This window comes from Callorhinchus milii, unplaced genomic scaffold (assembly GCF_018977255.1).
Source record: "Callorhinchus milii isolate IMCB2004 unplaced genomic scaffold, IMCB_Cmil_1.0 Scaffold5, whole genome shotgun sequence".
Taxonomy (NCBI): domain Eukaryota; kingdom Metazoa; phylum Chordata; class Chondrichthyes; order Chimaeriformes; family Callorhinchidae; genus Callorhinchus; species Callorhinchus milii.
The window spans coordinates 49,662,429-49,675,512 of NW_024704746.1; the positions used below are offsets into that span (position 1 = coordinate 49,662,429).

General features: G+C 49.6%; 1 protein-coding gene across 1 annotated transcript in view; it reads left to right on the forward strand.

Moving 5' to 3' along the window:
• Nucleotides 1–4,932: 4,932 nt before the first annotated feature.
• Nucleotides 4,933–13,084, forward strand: part of hipk2 (homeodomain interacting protein kinase 2) — a 62,541-nt gene continuing 54,389 nt past the window's right edge. Inside the window, exon 1 of the mRNA XM_042334824.1 lies at nucleotides 4,933–5,061. The gene's annotated coding sequence lies outside the window, so the exon portion shown is untranslated. The remainder of the gene's footprint in view (nucleotides 5,062–13,084) is intronic.

A 13,084-nucleotide genomic window follows, 5' to 3' on the forward strand; every position in this document is an offset into this window, starting at 1 on the left:
AATCCCACAACCAACTACGTTCGAAAATTGCTCTCAATTCCCCGAAGGCAAAACAAAACGCAGTCAGAATAAAGAGAATGTGTTGGGTCAGGACTCAGCATTGGGATTCACTGGGGGGCAGCGATTGTGCAGCAGCTGAAATAAACAGCTTTGAGCTTATTTTGTCTGTTAAAGGAATGTTCCACAGGACTGAGATGGACTCAGTTGGTCGTTTCCAAACCACCCAGTTATTTCCAAACCACCCAGTTATTTCCAGTACCTGTTCCTATACTGTCAGGTCACATTCAAAATCTGAATGTAATATATATTTAAAAAGTGATGCCCCACCGATAATAATATAATAACAATAATCCTTGCATTTGATATAGCGCTTTTCACGTCCTCTGGACGTCTCAAAGCGCTTCGCAGAATAGACTGAAAAGTGAACTGACCTATAGAAGGCCTCAAACTGGGTCAATTTCTGGAAAGCGTAGTGACTGTATTTTGTAGGTGATAGAGAGAATCGAAACCAGGGGCAGAGGGAGAGTTCCAAAGGTTAGGGGTGTAATAGCTGAAAGCTCAGCCAATGATGATGGCGTGGATGTCACATGAGTTAGGGACAAGTGGAAGATGGAATTTCAGACAGATTAAGGAGGTGCAAGAGGGTGATAAGATTTATGAGTGAGGACCTTGCAATTGATCCAGTGGGAGTCAGGCCCAGTTGAGCCTAGCCGGGGGTGCTGTGTTAGTGTGGATGAAACTTGAGAAAACAACCTTTTTTTGCAATATAATAATCTTTGTGTTTTATACAGTACCTGCCACATCTGAGGATGTCTCAAATTGCTTCCCAAGATTTATAATGACCATGTATTCTATAGATGAATGTGGCAGACATAGCAATGTCCCACGAACAGCCATTTTATTTTTGTTGGCCAGGATACTGGGAGAAACTTCCGTCTCTCATCAAGTACTGCTCTGAGTTCAGGTGTCAGCCTGTTTCAGTTGGCAATCCTCTCACTTCTGAGTCAGAAATGTCAAATCCCATGTTGTAACTTTGAGCTCAGAGTCTGGGCTGATACTCCGAAGCAATCTTGAGGGAGTACTGAATTATTGGAAGTCCTTTGGATGAGACATTATACCGAGGACCCATCTATGCCTGTTCAGGGGGACGTGAAAGAAGAGTTTCTGGCCAATAAACCCCCAGATGAAAAATTGGTCATTCACTTGATGGTTGTGTATGGGACACGACATGCCCAGATAGATTGCCACGTTCACCTACAAAACACACAGTCATATAAGCACTTTACAGTGAAATTCCCGTGGAGCAGTTTGAGATGTTGCGACATTGTAGACCTCACAAAGAATATTATCACAAAACAAAACTAGCACGCGTGATTGAGGATAGAATGCTGGCGACCCAAAACTTGGACCTTGTGGAGTTTGAGGCTGGAGCTTTCTCACACAGGTAAAATACAAGCAATCACTCAGGTCACACTTTGCAGACCTGTGTGTTACTTGCCCTGATGTTGGATGCACTCTTCATTCTACAAGTAAGACTGACTGCAGTGTTCTGAGGTTGGAGCCCCTACAGGTACACGGTGTTAAAAACAGGGCTCAGCACCTGACACTGGTCCGTCACCGGGAGAAACTTCCTTGTCAAGTTCTGCTCTGGGTTCAGGGGTTTGCATTGGCTCAAGTTAGCAGCACTGTCACCTCTGAGTCGGAAGTTTGGGAGTTCAAATCACTGAAACTGATTTTGGAATAGGCATTTGATATGGGGTCACCAAATGCCTCACTGGATTTACTGTGAAGTGTAGTGACTGTGAATTTTGCAGGCGAGATTAATTTTTTAAGCAGCCAATTCGTGTACACCAGCATCCGACAAATTGCCATGAAGTGAATTATATTTTTTCTCTCTGAGGGATTGTCAGTTAGGAGCCCAAGAGAAACTCCCTTCTCTTTTCAAATAGTGCAGCGGAATCTTTAACATCCAATAGACGGGACCTCAGATTGACATCTCATCTCTCCATTGTTGAAAATATTATTGGAAAACCACAGGGTCAAAAGATATAAATGTTCCAATTTCTCATCTCTTAAAATAATCAATGGAACACAAACTTCAATGTCCCACAAACAGCCATGAAATTAATGACCAATTTTACTTAGGGGATCGTTGATCGGGACACCTTTTGAAAGACATGATAGGCCATTATATCAAAACGTGAGGATAATTATTATTATTAACAAAACAATGTCAATTTTCCAGGTAACATTGGAGAAAAGGATGAAAGAGCTGAGCTGCCCAGTTTGCCTGGTGAGTATCACTCAACCTTTCTGCTCATCTTGTGTCAGCCTTCCTCAGTTAGTAGCACTCTCTCTCTTGTCGAGTGCCTTGGGACATCCTTCCGACGTGAAAGGCGCTATACAAATGTAATTTTGTTGTTGTTGTTGCATCAGAAGGTTGTGGGTTAAAGCCCCACACGTCAGGACTTTGAGCTCACACTCTTGGCTGAGGAAGAGGTGCATTGTCAGAAGTGCCTGAGGTGAGACGTTAAACTGAGCCCCGATCAGGTGGACATGAAAAGATCTGATGGCATAGTTTGAAAAGAGACCGGAATTTCTCCTGGTCTCTTGGCCCTTAATCCCCAGGATAAAATAGGTCATTCACTAACGTGGCTGCAAAATACACAGTCACTACACCTCCCAGTAAAATCTTTTCTCGTGTTTACTGATATTTAGACAAACGTCACAAGGCGCTCTAAGACTTATATTATAACCCTATCCCAATTTGTTGTGCTCTTGGCATTGGTGTGTGTCTGTCTGTGTCTGTCTCTGTGTGTGTGTCTGTGTGTGTGTCTCTGTGTGTATCTCTGTGTGTGTGTCTGTGTCTGTGTGTGCCTGTGTGTGTGTGTCTCTGTGTGTGTGTGTGCCTGTGTGCGTGTGTGTGTCTCTGTGTGTGTGTCTGTGTGTGCCTGTGTGTGTGCTGTGTGTGTGTCTCTGTGTGTGTGTGTGTCTGTGTGCCTGTGTGTGCCTGTGTGTGTGTGTGTCTCTGTGTGTGTGTCTCTTTCTGTGTGTCTGTGTGTGTGCCTGTGTGTGTGTCTCTGTGTGTGTGTGTGCCTGTGTGCGTGTGTGTGTGTCTCTGTGTGTGTGTCTCTGTGTGTGTGTCTGTGTGTGCCTGTGTGTGTGTGTGCCTCTGTGTGTGTCTCTGTGTCTGTGTGTGCCTGTGTGTGTGTCTCTGTGTGTGTGTCTGTGTGCCTGTGTGTGCCTGTGTGTGTGTCTGTGTGTGTGTCTCTTTCTGTGTGTCTCTGTGTGTGTGCCTGTGTGTGTGTCTCTGTGTGTGTCTCTGTGTGTGTGTGTGCCTGTGTGTGTGTCTCTGTGTGTGTGTGTGCCTGTGTGCGTGTCTCTGTGTGTGTGTGTCTGTGTGTCTCTGTGTGTGTGTCTGTGTGTGTGTGTCTGTGTGTGTGTGTCTGTGTGTGTGTCTGTGTGCCTGTGTGTGCCTGTGTGTGTGTCTGTGTGTGTGTCTCTTTCTGTGTGTCTCTGTGTGTGTGCCTGTGTGTGTGTCTCTGTGTGTGTGTCTCTGTGTGTGTGTGTGTGCCTGTGTGTGTGTCTCTGTGTGTGTGTGTGCCTGTGTGCGTGTCTCTGTGTGTGTGTGTCTGTGTGTCTCTGTGTGTGTGTCTGTGTGTGTGTGTCTGTGTGTGTGTGTCTGTGTGTCTCTGTGTGTGTGCCTGTGTGTGTGTCTCTGTGTGTGTGTCTGTGTGTCTCTGTGTGTGTGTCTGTGTGTCTCTGTGTGTGTGTGTCTGTGTGTCTCTGTGTGTGTGTGTCTGTGTGTCTCTGTGTGTGTGTCTGTGTGTGTGTGTCTGTGTGTCTCTCTGTGTGTGTGTGTCTCTGTGTGTGTGTATCTGTGCTCTAAGTCAGTCTGTAGCAGTGGAAAGCGGAAGCAGTGACAGCAATTCATTGCCTTTCTTTCTCCAGCAAAACGCCGGCTCCCCCCCCCCCCCTCCCCCCCACTCCCCCCTCTCTGTCTCCTGATCATCCAGTCTCAGCCACCGGGGCGGGCGCCCTGCGATCGCCTTTTGCCGGAGGAGGGGAGGAGGGGAGAGGCGAGCGATCAGCGGAATCCCATCGGGTTGAGGGAGGGGATGCAGTGAGATGGTTGTGGATGGGGTGTATTTGGTGGGGAGGGGGTCGGGGTGGCGGGGGAGGGGGGCAGATAGGGAACTGATCGACCGCAGAGGCGACTGATGGCTCTCGAGTCTTTTTCTGGCTTCTGATCGTAAGTTTTGCAGCCCCCGCGCCCCCCCCCCCCCCACTCCCCCCGCGCCCCCCCCACTCCCCCTCCCCGCGCCCCCCCCCCCCCCCGCGCCCCCCCCACTCCCCCCGCGCCCCCCCCACTCCCCCGCGCCCCCCCACTCCCCCCCCGCGCCCCCCCCACTCCCCCCCCGCGCCCCCCCCCACTCCCCCCCCCCGCCCCCCCCCCACTCCCCCCCGCGCCCCCCCCCCCCCTCCCCCCCCCCCCCCTCCCCCCCCACTCCCCCCTCCCCCCCCCACTCCCCCCCCCCCACTCCCCCTCCCCCGCGCCCCCCCCCCTCCCCCCCCCGCGCCCCCCCCCCACTCCCCCCCGCGCGCCCCCCCCCACTCCCCCCCCCCACTCCCCCTCCCCCCCAGCCCCCCCCCCACTCCCCCCTCCCCCCCACTCCCCTCCAACCCCCCCCCCAGACATGTCGGGGGGAAGGTGAGGAGCAAATTGTGGTTCAGCTCGTGAGCTTCTCAGCCCTGTCCCCCCCCCCCCACCATCACCACCATCACCATCACCCCCTCAGAGAACAGGAGCAAACCCCCCCTCACCCCCCCCCCCCCCGACACTGGCCGCCGAGCGAGGGCCCGGAGCCGCTCCGATGACCACCCGGCGACCCTGCCCTCCCGCGGCGGGGGCCCGGGAGCGGTGATGCCGGGGACCAGGGCTCCCGATCCCACCGCAGCCGAACATGTGGGAGTGCAGCCGCCGCCAACAGGAACAATAATGGCTCATTCCCCCATCATGTCCGGCCCCCACCCGCCCACCGAGGGCCCCCGAGCACGAAGGTAAGGGTCTGGTCAGTCCCTCTCTCTCTCTCTCCCCCCTCTCTTTCTCGCTCTCTCCATCTCTCCATCTCTCTCTTCCCCTCTCCCCCCACCACCAGCTCTTTTTTCCCTTTCCTCCTTTTCCATCTCTCCCCTCTTTCTTTCTCTCTCCCCCCCTCTCTCTCTCCCATCTCTCCCCCTCCCTGTTCCTTTGCCATTTAATTCCCAGGGACGAGCTAAGCCGGAGACTGAGCTTTGTGGGGGTGTGTTGGGGGGTGTGGGGGTGGGGTTGTGTTGGGGGGTGGGGGGGTGGGGGTGTGTGGGGGGTGTGTGTGTGGGTGGGGGTGTGTGGGGGGTAGGGGTGTGGGGGGTGGGGGTGTGTGGGGGGTGGGGGTGGGGTGTGTTGGGGGGTGCGGGGTGTGTGGGGGGTGGGGGTGTGTGGGGGGTGTGTGTGTGGGGGTGTGTTGGGGGGTGGGGGTGTGTGTGGGGGGTGGGGGGTGGGGGTGTGTGGGGGGTGGGGGTGTGTGGGGGGTAGGGGTGTGGGGGGGCAACAGATCTGCATTCATCTCCCCTCAACTCCCCAGACACAAGCCCTGTGCATTATAAGAAGACTCCTATTTGAAACGCAGGAACAAATACACATACGATGTAAATATCTGTGGTTTGGCTCTGTGTAATATTGATGCCCTTTCAGTCGGTGATCTACAGCCACAGCCAGAGACACACACAGCCACAGCCACACACAGCCACCGCCACAGCCAGAGACACAGCCACACACAGCCACAGCCACAGCCAGAGACACAGCCACACCACACACAGCCACAGCCACAGCCACACACAGCCACAGCCACACACAGCCACAGCCACACACAGCCAGAGCCACACACAGCCACAGCCACACACAGCCACAGCCACACACAGCCACAGCCACACACAGCCACAGCCACACACAGCCACAGCCACACACAGCCACACACAGCCAGAGCCACAGCCACACACAGCCACAGCCAGAGACACAGCCACACACAGCCACAGCGACACACACAGCCACAGCCAGAGACACACACAGCCACAGCCAGAGACACACACAGCCACAGCCACACACAGCCACAGCCACACACAGCCACACACAGCCAGAGCCACAGCCACACACAGCCACAGCCACACACAGCCACAGCCACACACAGCCACACACAGCCACAGCCACAGCCACACACAGCCACAGCTACACACAGCCACACAGCCACAGCCACACACAGCCACATACAGCCAGAGCCACAACCACACACAGCCACAGCCACACACAGCCAGAGCCACAGCCAGAGCCACACACAGCCAGAGACACAGCCACACACAGCCACACACTGCCACAGCCACAGCCACAGCCAGAGCCAGAGCCGCAGTCAGATCCAGAGCCACACACAGCCAGAGCCACAGCCAGAACCAGAACCAGAGCCACAGCCAGAGCCACTCACAGCCACAGCCACAGTCAGAGCCACAGCCACAGCCAGAGCCACACACAGCCAGAGCCACAGTCAGAGCCACAGCCAGAGCCAGGGGTTTTTGTGCAAAAAGAGAACTGATTTGCAGACTGGTTGTCGGAAGCTGTCAGGGCAATTCCACAGCGTGGAGCCAATTTATTGTCCTTCTTAGCTCTGATCCATTCCATTCTCAGTCTGCTTAGATATTTCTCTCTCTCTCTCCCTTTATATATATATATATATATATTAAAACGCCACTTTAAAAGGGCCCCCTCTCTCTCTCTCTCCCTTCTTCCTCCTGTTTTCGAGGTGGGGGGAGGGAGGTGTACATGGGTGAGTGTTCATTTATGGCTGGTGGAAAGCAAGCGATTAAGAGATAAGACTATTTAAACAAATATATTTATGTATGTGTATATATATCTATATTGTGTATATATAGAGAGAGAGAGAGACCAGAAATTAAATTGGAAGTGTATGGGGGTTGTGTGGGAAAGCAGCACAGAATTAAGTATAATTTCTGTAGCTGGTGGATCTGAATTGAGATGGCTTATTTCCCATAAGTGATAAACTTTTAGTCGTCTTTTTGTGTGAGAGTGTATATGTGTGTGTCCGCGCTTATGTACGTTTCAACCTTGTTTTATTTTAGAGATCCAGTCGACACAGTTCGGATTTCCTTTACTCAGAACCAGAGACAAAGGAATTTCCCAAAAGGGCCCAGTGGAGAGAGAGAGAGAGAGAGAGCTTCTGATATGTTTGGGTGTATGTTTTGTTGGTGAAGGCTGCAGATCGGGTTTTGCTACATATATATGTTTAACCCTTTGTCATGCAAACACTCTTAAATTTGCCAATCTGTGAAACTGCGAGCCTTCTTTGTTTGTTTGTTTTGACGTGTGTATTTCACCTTAAGAGAGCTGGACACTGACTGACCAGAGAGAAAGATGGGGGTTGGGGGGGGGGGGAGGGGGGGGGAGAAGGGGGAACTGTATCTATTATTTTATTGATGTAATTCCGCAACTTCTTCCTGCCGTTTAAGCTGCTTGTTGATTGCAACAAAACGTTTTTTTTAATAACAATCCTTGCATTTGATACAGTGCCTCAGTTTAACGTTTTGTCTGAAGGACAGCAACTCCGACAATGAAACTGGAGTGTCAGCCCAGATTGTGAGCTCAAAAAGATCCAACGTGGGGCTTAAACCCACAGCCTTCCCACATCAGAGGCGAGTGGTTAACCAACTAAGTCAGGCTGTGACACGAGAAAGTGTATTTTCCAAACATTCACAGTGCAACTGATGTGACCTCGGCTTTTGAAAAAAAGTCCTAACCTCGCAATTGTTAACAACAACTTGCATTTTTACAACCCCCTCCGCACTGGGTAAGGTGTCGGGATGCTTTATAGGGACAGTGTTGGGCACTGAGCAGGGGATGGGGAATGGATAGATGATTTCAAAGAGGTAGGATTTGAGGGAGAGGATCTTGAAATTGATCTGTAGTAAAACAGTGGAGCCTGGTGAGGACTGGGGTGATAGGTGTGCAAAGTTTGGTGAGGATGTGGATGCAGGCGGCAGTGTTTTGATCGAGTTGCAACTTGCGAATGGTGGAGCAAGGGAGACCAATTTTTGGGGGTCAGCCAGGTGTCTGACACATGCGGGAACCCATCACCATGCTCAAAAGTATCCAAACCAGAATGAGAATTCCAAGCATCCGCCTACACATGGAAATTCCTGAGAAAGATTATTGGAATGGATTGCGCACTCTCTCCCTGGAGGCACACATCCTGCTTACCTAATTCTGAAAAGTATTAGGTGAAGATTGGCAAGAGCCAAGGCTTGGGGACCCCAGAGTGTGTGTTGGGGTACTGCTAAAACTACATATCTTGCCATTGATATTGCTGTCTGGGAAGCTTTCCCACTGCTTGTCCAACTAGGAACACCCTACCCATTAGAGCTTTGGGTTGCAGGGTTAACAGGAGCTGAGTGGGATGACTCCCTACCCTCAGTGAGTGATCTTCCCATCCAGGTTCTGCCATTGAGTCAAGCTGGTTCATCAGCAATGCCCTTGAATATTCCGGTTTGCGGACATGCCTGGCTCAGAACTAACCTGCTGAGATTGCCATAGGGGGCTGGCTGGATTACAGTGTTAAGGTGCCAGGCATGTCAGCTTGGAATCAGTTCAACTCTGGCTTAACCCTGTTTATCTAACCCCCCCCCCCACCCAAGGAAGATACCAACAAGACGTGCGTTGGATGTGACAGAAGTGTGAAATGTTTCATCTGCTTTAGGTGTGTGATACTGGCAGAGATGGGATGTGGAGGGCATGAAATAAGGCAGCCATGGTGAGGGTCTGGATTTGAGGGAGAATGCAAATTGAACTGCGGCCAAGGTTACGGACCTGTTTAGATTTGCAAGGAATATATATGATATATATGTATATACACAACAGTTTACAGTGTCTGCAACCTAGGAACATCCTATTTAGAATACTAGTTTTGGATTTTTTTAAAAAACTTTTTTGTTGAGCAATCTGCAGAATTCCAGTTTCTTTTTGTCAGTAACTATCATTGTAATTGCTTTGTGCTTTTTTTAAGGGTTAACTTGTTTTGCATTGAGGGTTTAACCCACATTGAGGACTGCACAAAGCTGGTGCACACTAAGAGAGAGAATGGAATAGAGGATATGAGAGGGTTAATTAAGTTGGGTCGAGGCTTGTGGGGAGCATAAACACATTCACAGATTGGATGGGCCAAATGGTCTGTTTCCATACTGCAATGTATGTAATTCTATGACTCCACTGTTGTTCTGGAGCAACTCTTTACTATTGGAGGTGCTGACCTTGAGATGAGATGAAACCAAGGCCTTGCCCGCCTGTTCAGGTGGAAGTTAAATATGCAATGGAACTATTCAAAAAGAGAAGGGCATTTCTCTCCACATCCTGGCTGACAATCCCCCAGATAAAATTGGTCACTGACTTCATGGCGGTTTGCGGGACGTTGTTGTGAACCAAGTGGCAGCCATGTTTGCTTACAAAATATACAGTCACTATATTTTTCAGTATATACTGTATTGTGAAGCACTTTAAAATATATCCTTTGAGGCATCTGACAGAAAAGGTGCAATATTGAATGCTTGGATAATTATATCCACTAAGTCCCGTTCAAGGAATAACCCCCATGCCTTCAAAATAGCTGGTTTGACACTGGCAGTGTGTGTTCCCATGGAGAGAACACATCTCCTATCTGTTTTTGTTCACGCATCCCGCAATGGCCCAGTTTTACAACAGCTTCCCTGCAGCCTCTTCACAGATTATTGATGGCACACTAAAATACAGTTTTGCTTCTCTCTCTCTTACACAGCCACACATACATTACAATGTACACTTGAATGAATACACACGTACACACTTAAACACATGCACACAAATGCACACACACTTCATGCATACACACGAATGCACAAACTAGCGTGAAAACTTAAACAAATCCATGCGCACACATGAATCCACACAGGTGCTATCTTGGCTCAGTCGGCAACATTCTTGACTTTGAGTCAGAAGGATATCCTCGTAGGGACTTTAAAATTCTGCGAAGCCCTTTGCGATGCTTGACGAAATCAGCTGCGACTCCAGGTCCACTGATTTCCTGTCAGCTTGTCTGTCTGACATGAAGGCCTGGGTGAGTGCAAACTTTCTGCAGCTGAACGTAATAAGAAGGAAGCCATACTTGGCTCCCATCAACATCTCTTCTGTGGCTCTGATCTCCTCAACCTCCCCAGCCATTCCATAAGACTTACTGAACCTGGTATCAGGTTCAAACCCCAGCAGTCCTTCCTCCCCCACATCCGGTCACTGACCAAGACCGCTTTCCTCCACCTCTGTCATATTGCCCGCCTCTGACCGTACCTCACCCTCATCGACTTGGTCACCTCCCGCCTCGTCTACGCCAATGTCCTCCTTGCTGGTCTCCCCAGCTCCACCACTCATAAACTACAACAGATTTAGAACTCCACCATCCAAATTTTTACCCACACTAAACTCCAAACCCCCATCACACCAGTCCTCACCAAGCTCCACAATATCCGTATCACAGAATGGATCGATTTCAAGATCCTCTCACCAGTCTACAAATCCCTTCATGCCCTGGCAGCCCACTATCTTTCTAACCTCCTCTTCTAACTCTACTACCCACTGCCTGTGCTTGGCTGATCTGGCTACCTCCTTGTTCCTCGCCTTCGCTCCACCATCAGCGATTGCGCTTTCAGCCGCTACGCCCTGAAGTTATGGAACTCGCTCTGTCTTGCCGCCACCTAACCCCTTTTTTAGATCAGGATGAATGACCTTCCTCCTCGACTGTGCCGATGTCACTTCCTCCCTCCCTCCGGCTCAGCATTGGGCTCTGCCACTGTTAAGCGCTTTGAGAGGCTGCCCCAACTTTTTGTTGTTGAAATAATAAATATATCAAATATAAGGCTTATTATCACGTACAGATTGACGTAGTGGTCCGTCTTCATTTATTATCATTGACCGTGATGTCCCTGGATGGAAGGAAGGGGAATGTCAGCTAGGACCAATCCTACCCTCACCCTAACATCCAGATATGAGCAACTTCCAACCTGAGGGATTCTCTAGGAGACAATCAGGACTGGAACACTGGCTGATTTGCTGTCGTCACCCCCTCCCTGGGTGCTGAGGCCAGTTCTTACCAAAGCCATCGCTGAAATGGTCTCGCTCGGCTCAGGCCGTTTGTATGGTTGTGTACCTCAGCAACTCATAGGTTCGCATAGAGTGGAAACAGGCAATTTGACAAACTGGGAGCTGATGATGATGTTTATATTCCATATCAGCTCCCACTCCTACAACATGGGCCAATTAAAAAGTACAGCGGCAAATTTTTCTACAAACGACCTCTGTTGCTACAAACACCCCTTCCACTATAAACCTGTACAAAACCAGTGAGCTCAGAGCCCCCCGGCCTCTACTTGCTGCTCCCGGCTGTTTACTCGATGCCGATACTGTAGGCAGAGCGGCTTCAAACGCACATGCACGGTGTCACGTGAGCGGGAAGTGGGCTTCACTCACCCTAAGGCTTCGCTGTTGAGATTGTCTGTGTGTCTCTCTCTTCTGTCTGTACGTGTGTATGTGTGTGAGTGTCTCTGTACGTCTCTTTCCCCTCTCTCTGTGTATGTGTGTTTCTTTGTGCATCTCCCTGTATGAGTGTGTCTTTGTGTCTCTCCTCGGTATGTATGTTAGTCTTGAGTGTGTGTCTCTCTGTGTCTGAGCCTGTGTCTCCGTGTCAGTGGGTGTGTGTCTCTGTGTCAGTGGATGTGTGTCTCTGTGCCTGTCAGTGTGTGTCTCTGTGAGTGTGTGTGTCTGCGTCTGTGAGTGTGCGTCTCTGAGTCTGTGAGTATATGTCTCTGAGTATGTGTATCTCTCTCTTTCTGGGAGTGTCTCTTTTCTGTGAATGTGTCTGTCTCTCTCTCTCTCCCTCTGTGCCTGTGAGTGTGTGTCTCTCTGTGTCTCTGTGGGGGACGGGCCCGCAGAGGCAGGCACCGCAGTCAGGACACAGCCTGGCGGATCTCCAGGCCTTCAAATGTACTGCGGGTGAATTTGGACCATTCGGCTCTTTGGGCCTTGAATTTTTTTTACAGCAATCTAATATGTGCCATTTTTCATGTATCTTTTTTATCAATAAAGTGAAAAAATGTAGATTGGCAGTAAAATATGCATCTTAATAGCGTCAATCAAATACCCCACATTTTTTAGTTAACATCCAGTTAACTTATTGAATCCTTTCATAATCTTAAACTCCTTCCTCAGGTCCCCCCTTAATTGTCTCAACTCTAGAGAGTAAAGCACTAACTTTTTTTGATAGCTCTCTCCACTCATACTTGGGCATCTCATCTCAAGGCGAGCATCTACACCTTTAACTCGCTCTTAATTTTTTTTTAATCTTATCTGTAATGTGGTGACCAGGACTGTACACAGCATTTCAAAAGTGGTCTGACCAAGTTTAAATATATATTTTACATTACTTCCCTAATTTTATACTCTTTTCTCTGATCATAAAGGCAAAAATGAGTTTAATCAAACGATTGTTCCCTTCTCGGTGACAATGCTAGTGTATCCACAGAGCTCTTATCTCATTCAGTGTTTGTCATTTTTATCCTCATCTGCATAAATCTGATTTTTTTTTACCTCGACTGCTCTGTCTCTGTCCCATGCAAACAGACACCTGAAATACACCCAGTCTTCGTTTGCAAGACCACTCATCAAATTTAATTTAAGTTGTCAAAGGATTGTGGAAAATTCTTTAATCAAGTCTCAATTTAAAAGCCAAGTCATTAGGAACTGAAGTAATAAGGAAAAAGGCTCCAAAATGATTTTAAAATGTTGTGCAGGTGCCAGCCTGGCTCAGCTTAGCATTTTTGTCTCGGAGTCAGAAGGTGTGCATTCAAGACCCACATCTTAAAGTCACAGTTTAGGCTGACACTCCAATAGAGTGCTTTGGATGAAACCGAGATTCCATCTGTCAGTTCAGGTGAACGTTAAAGATCCAATGGCACTATTTGAAAA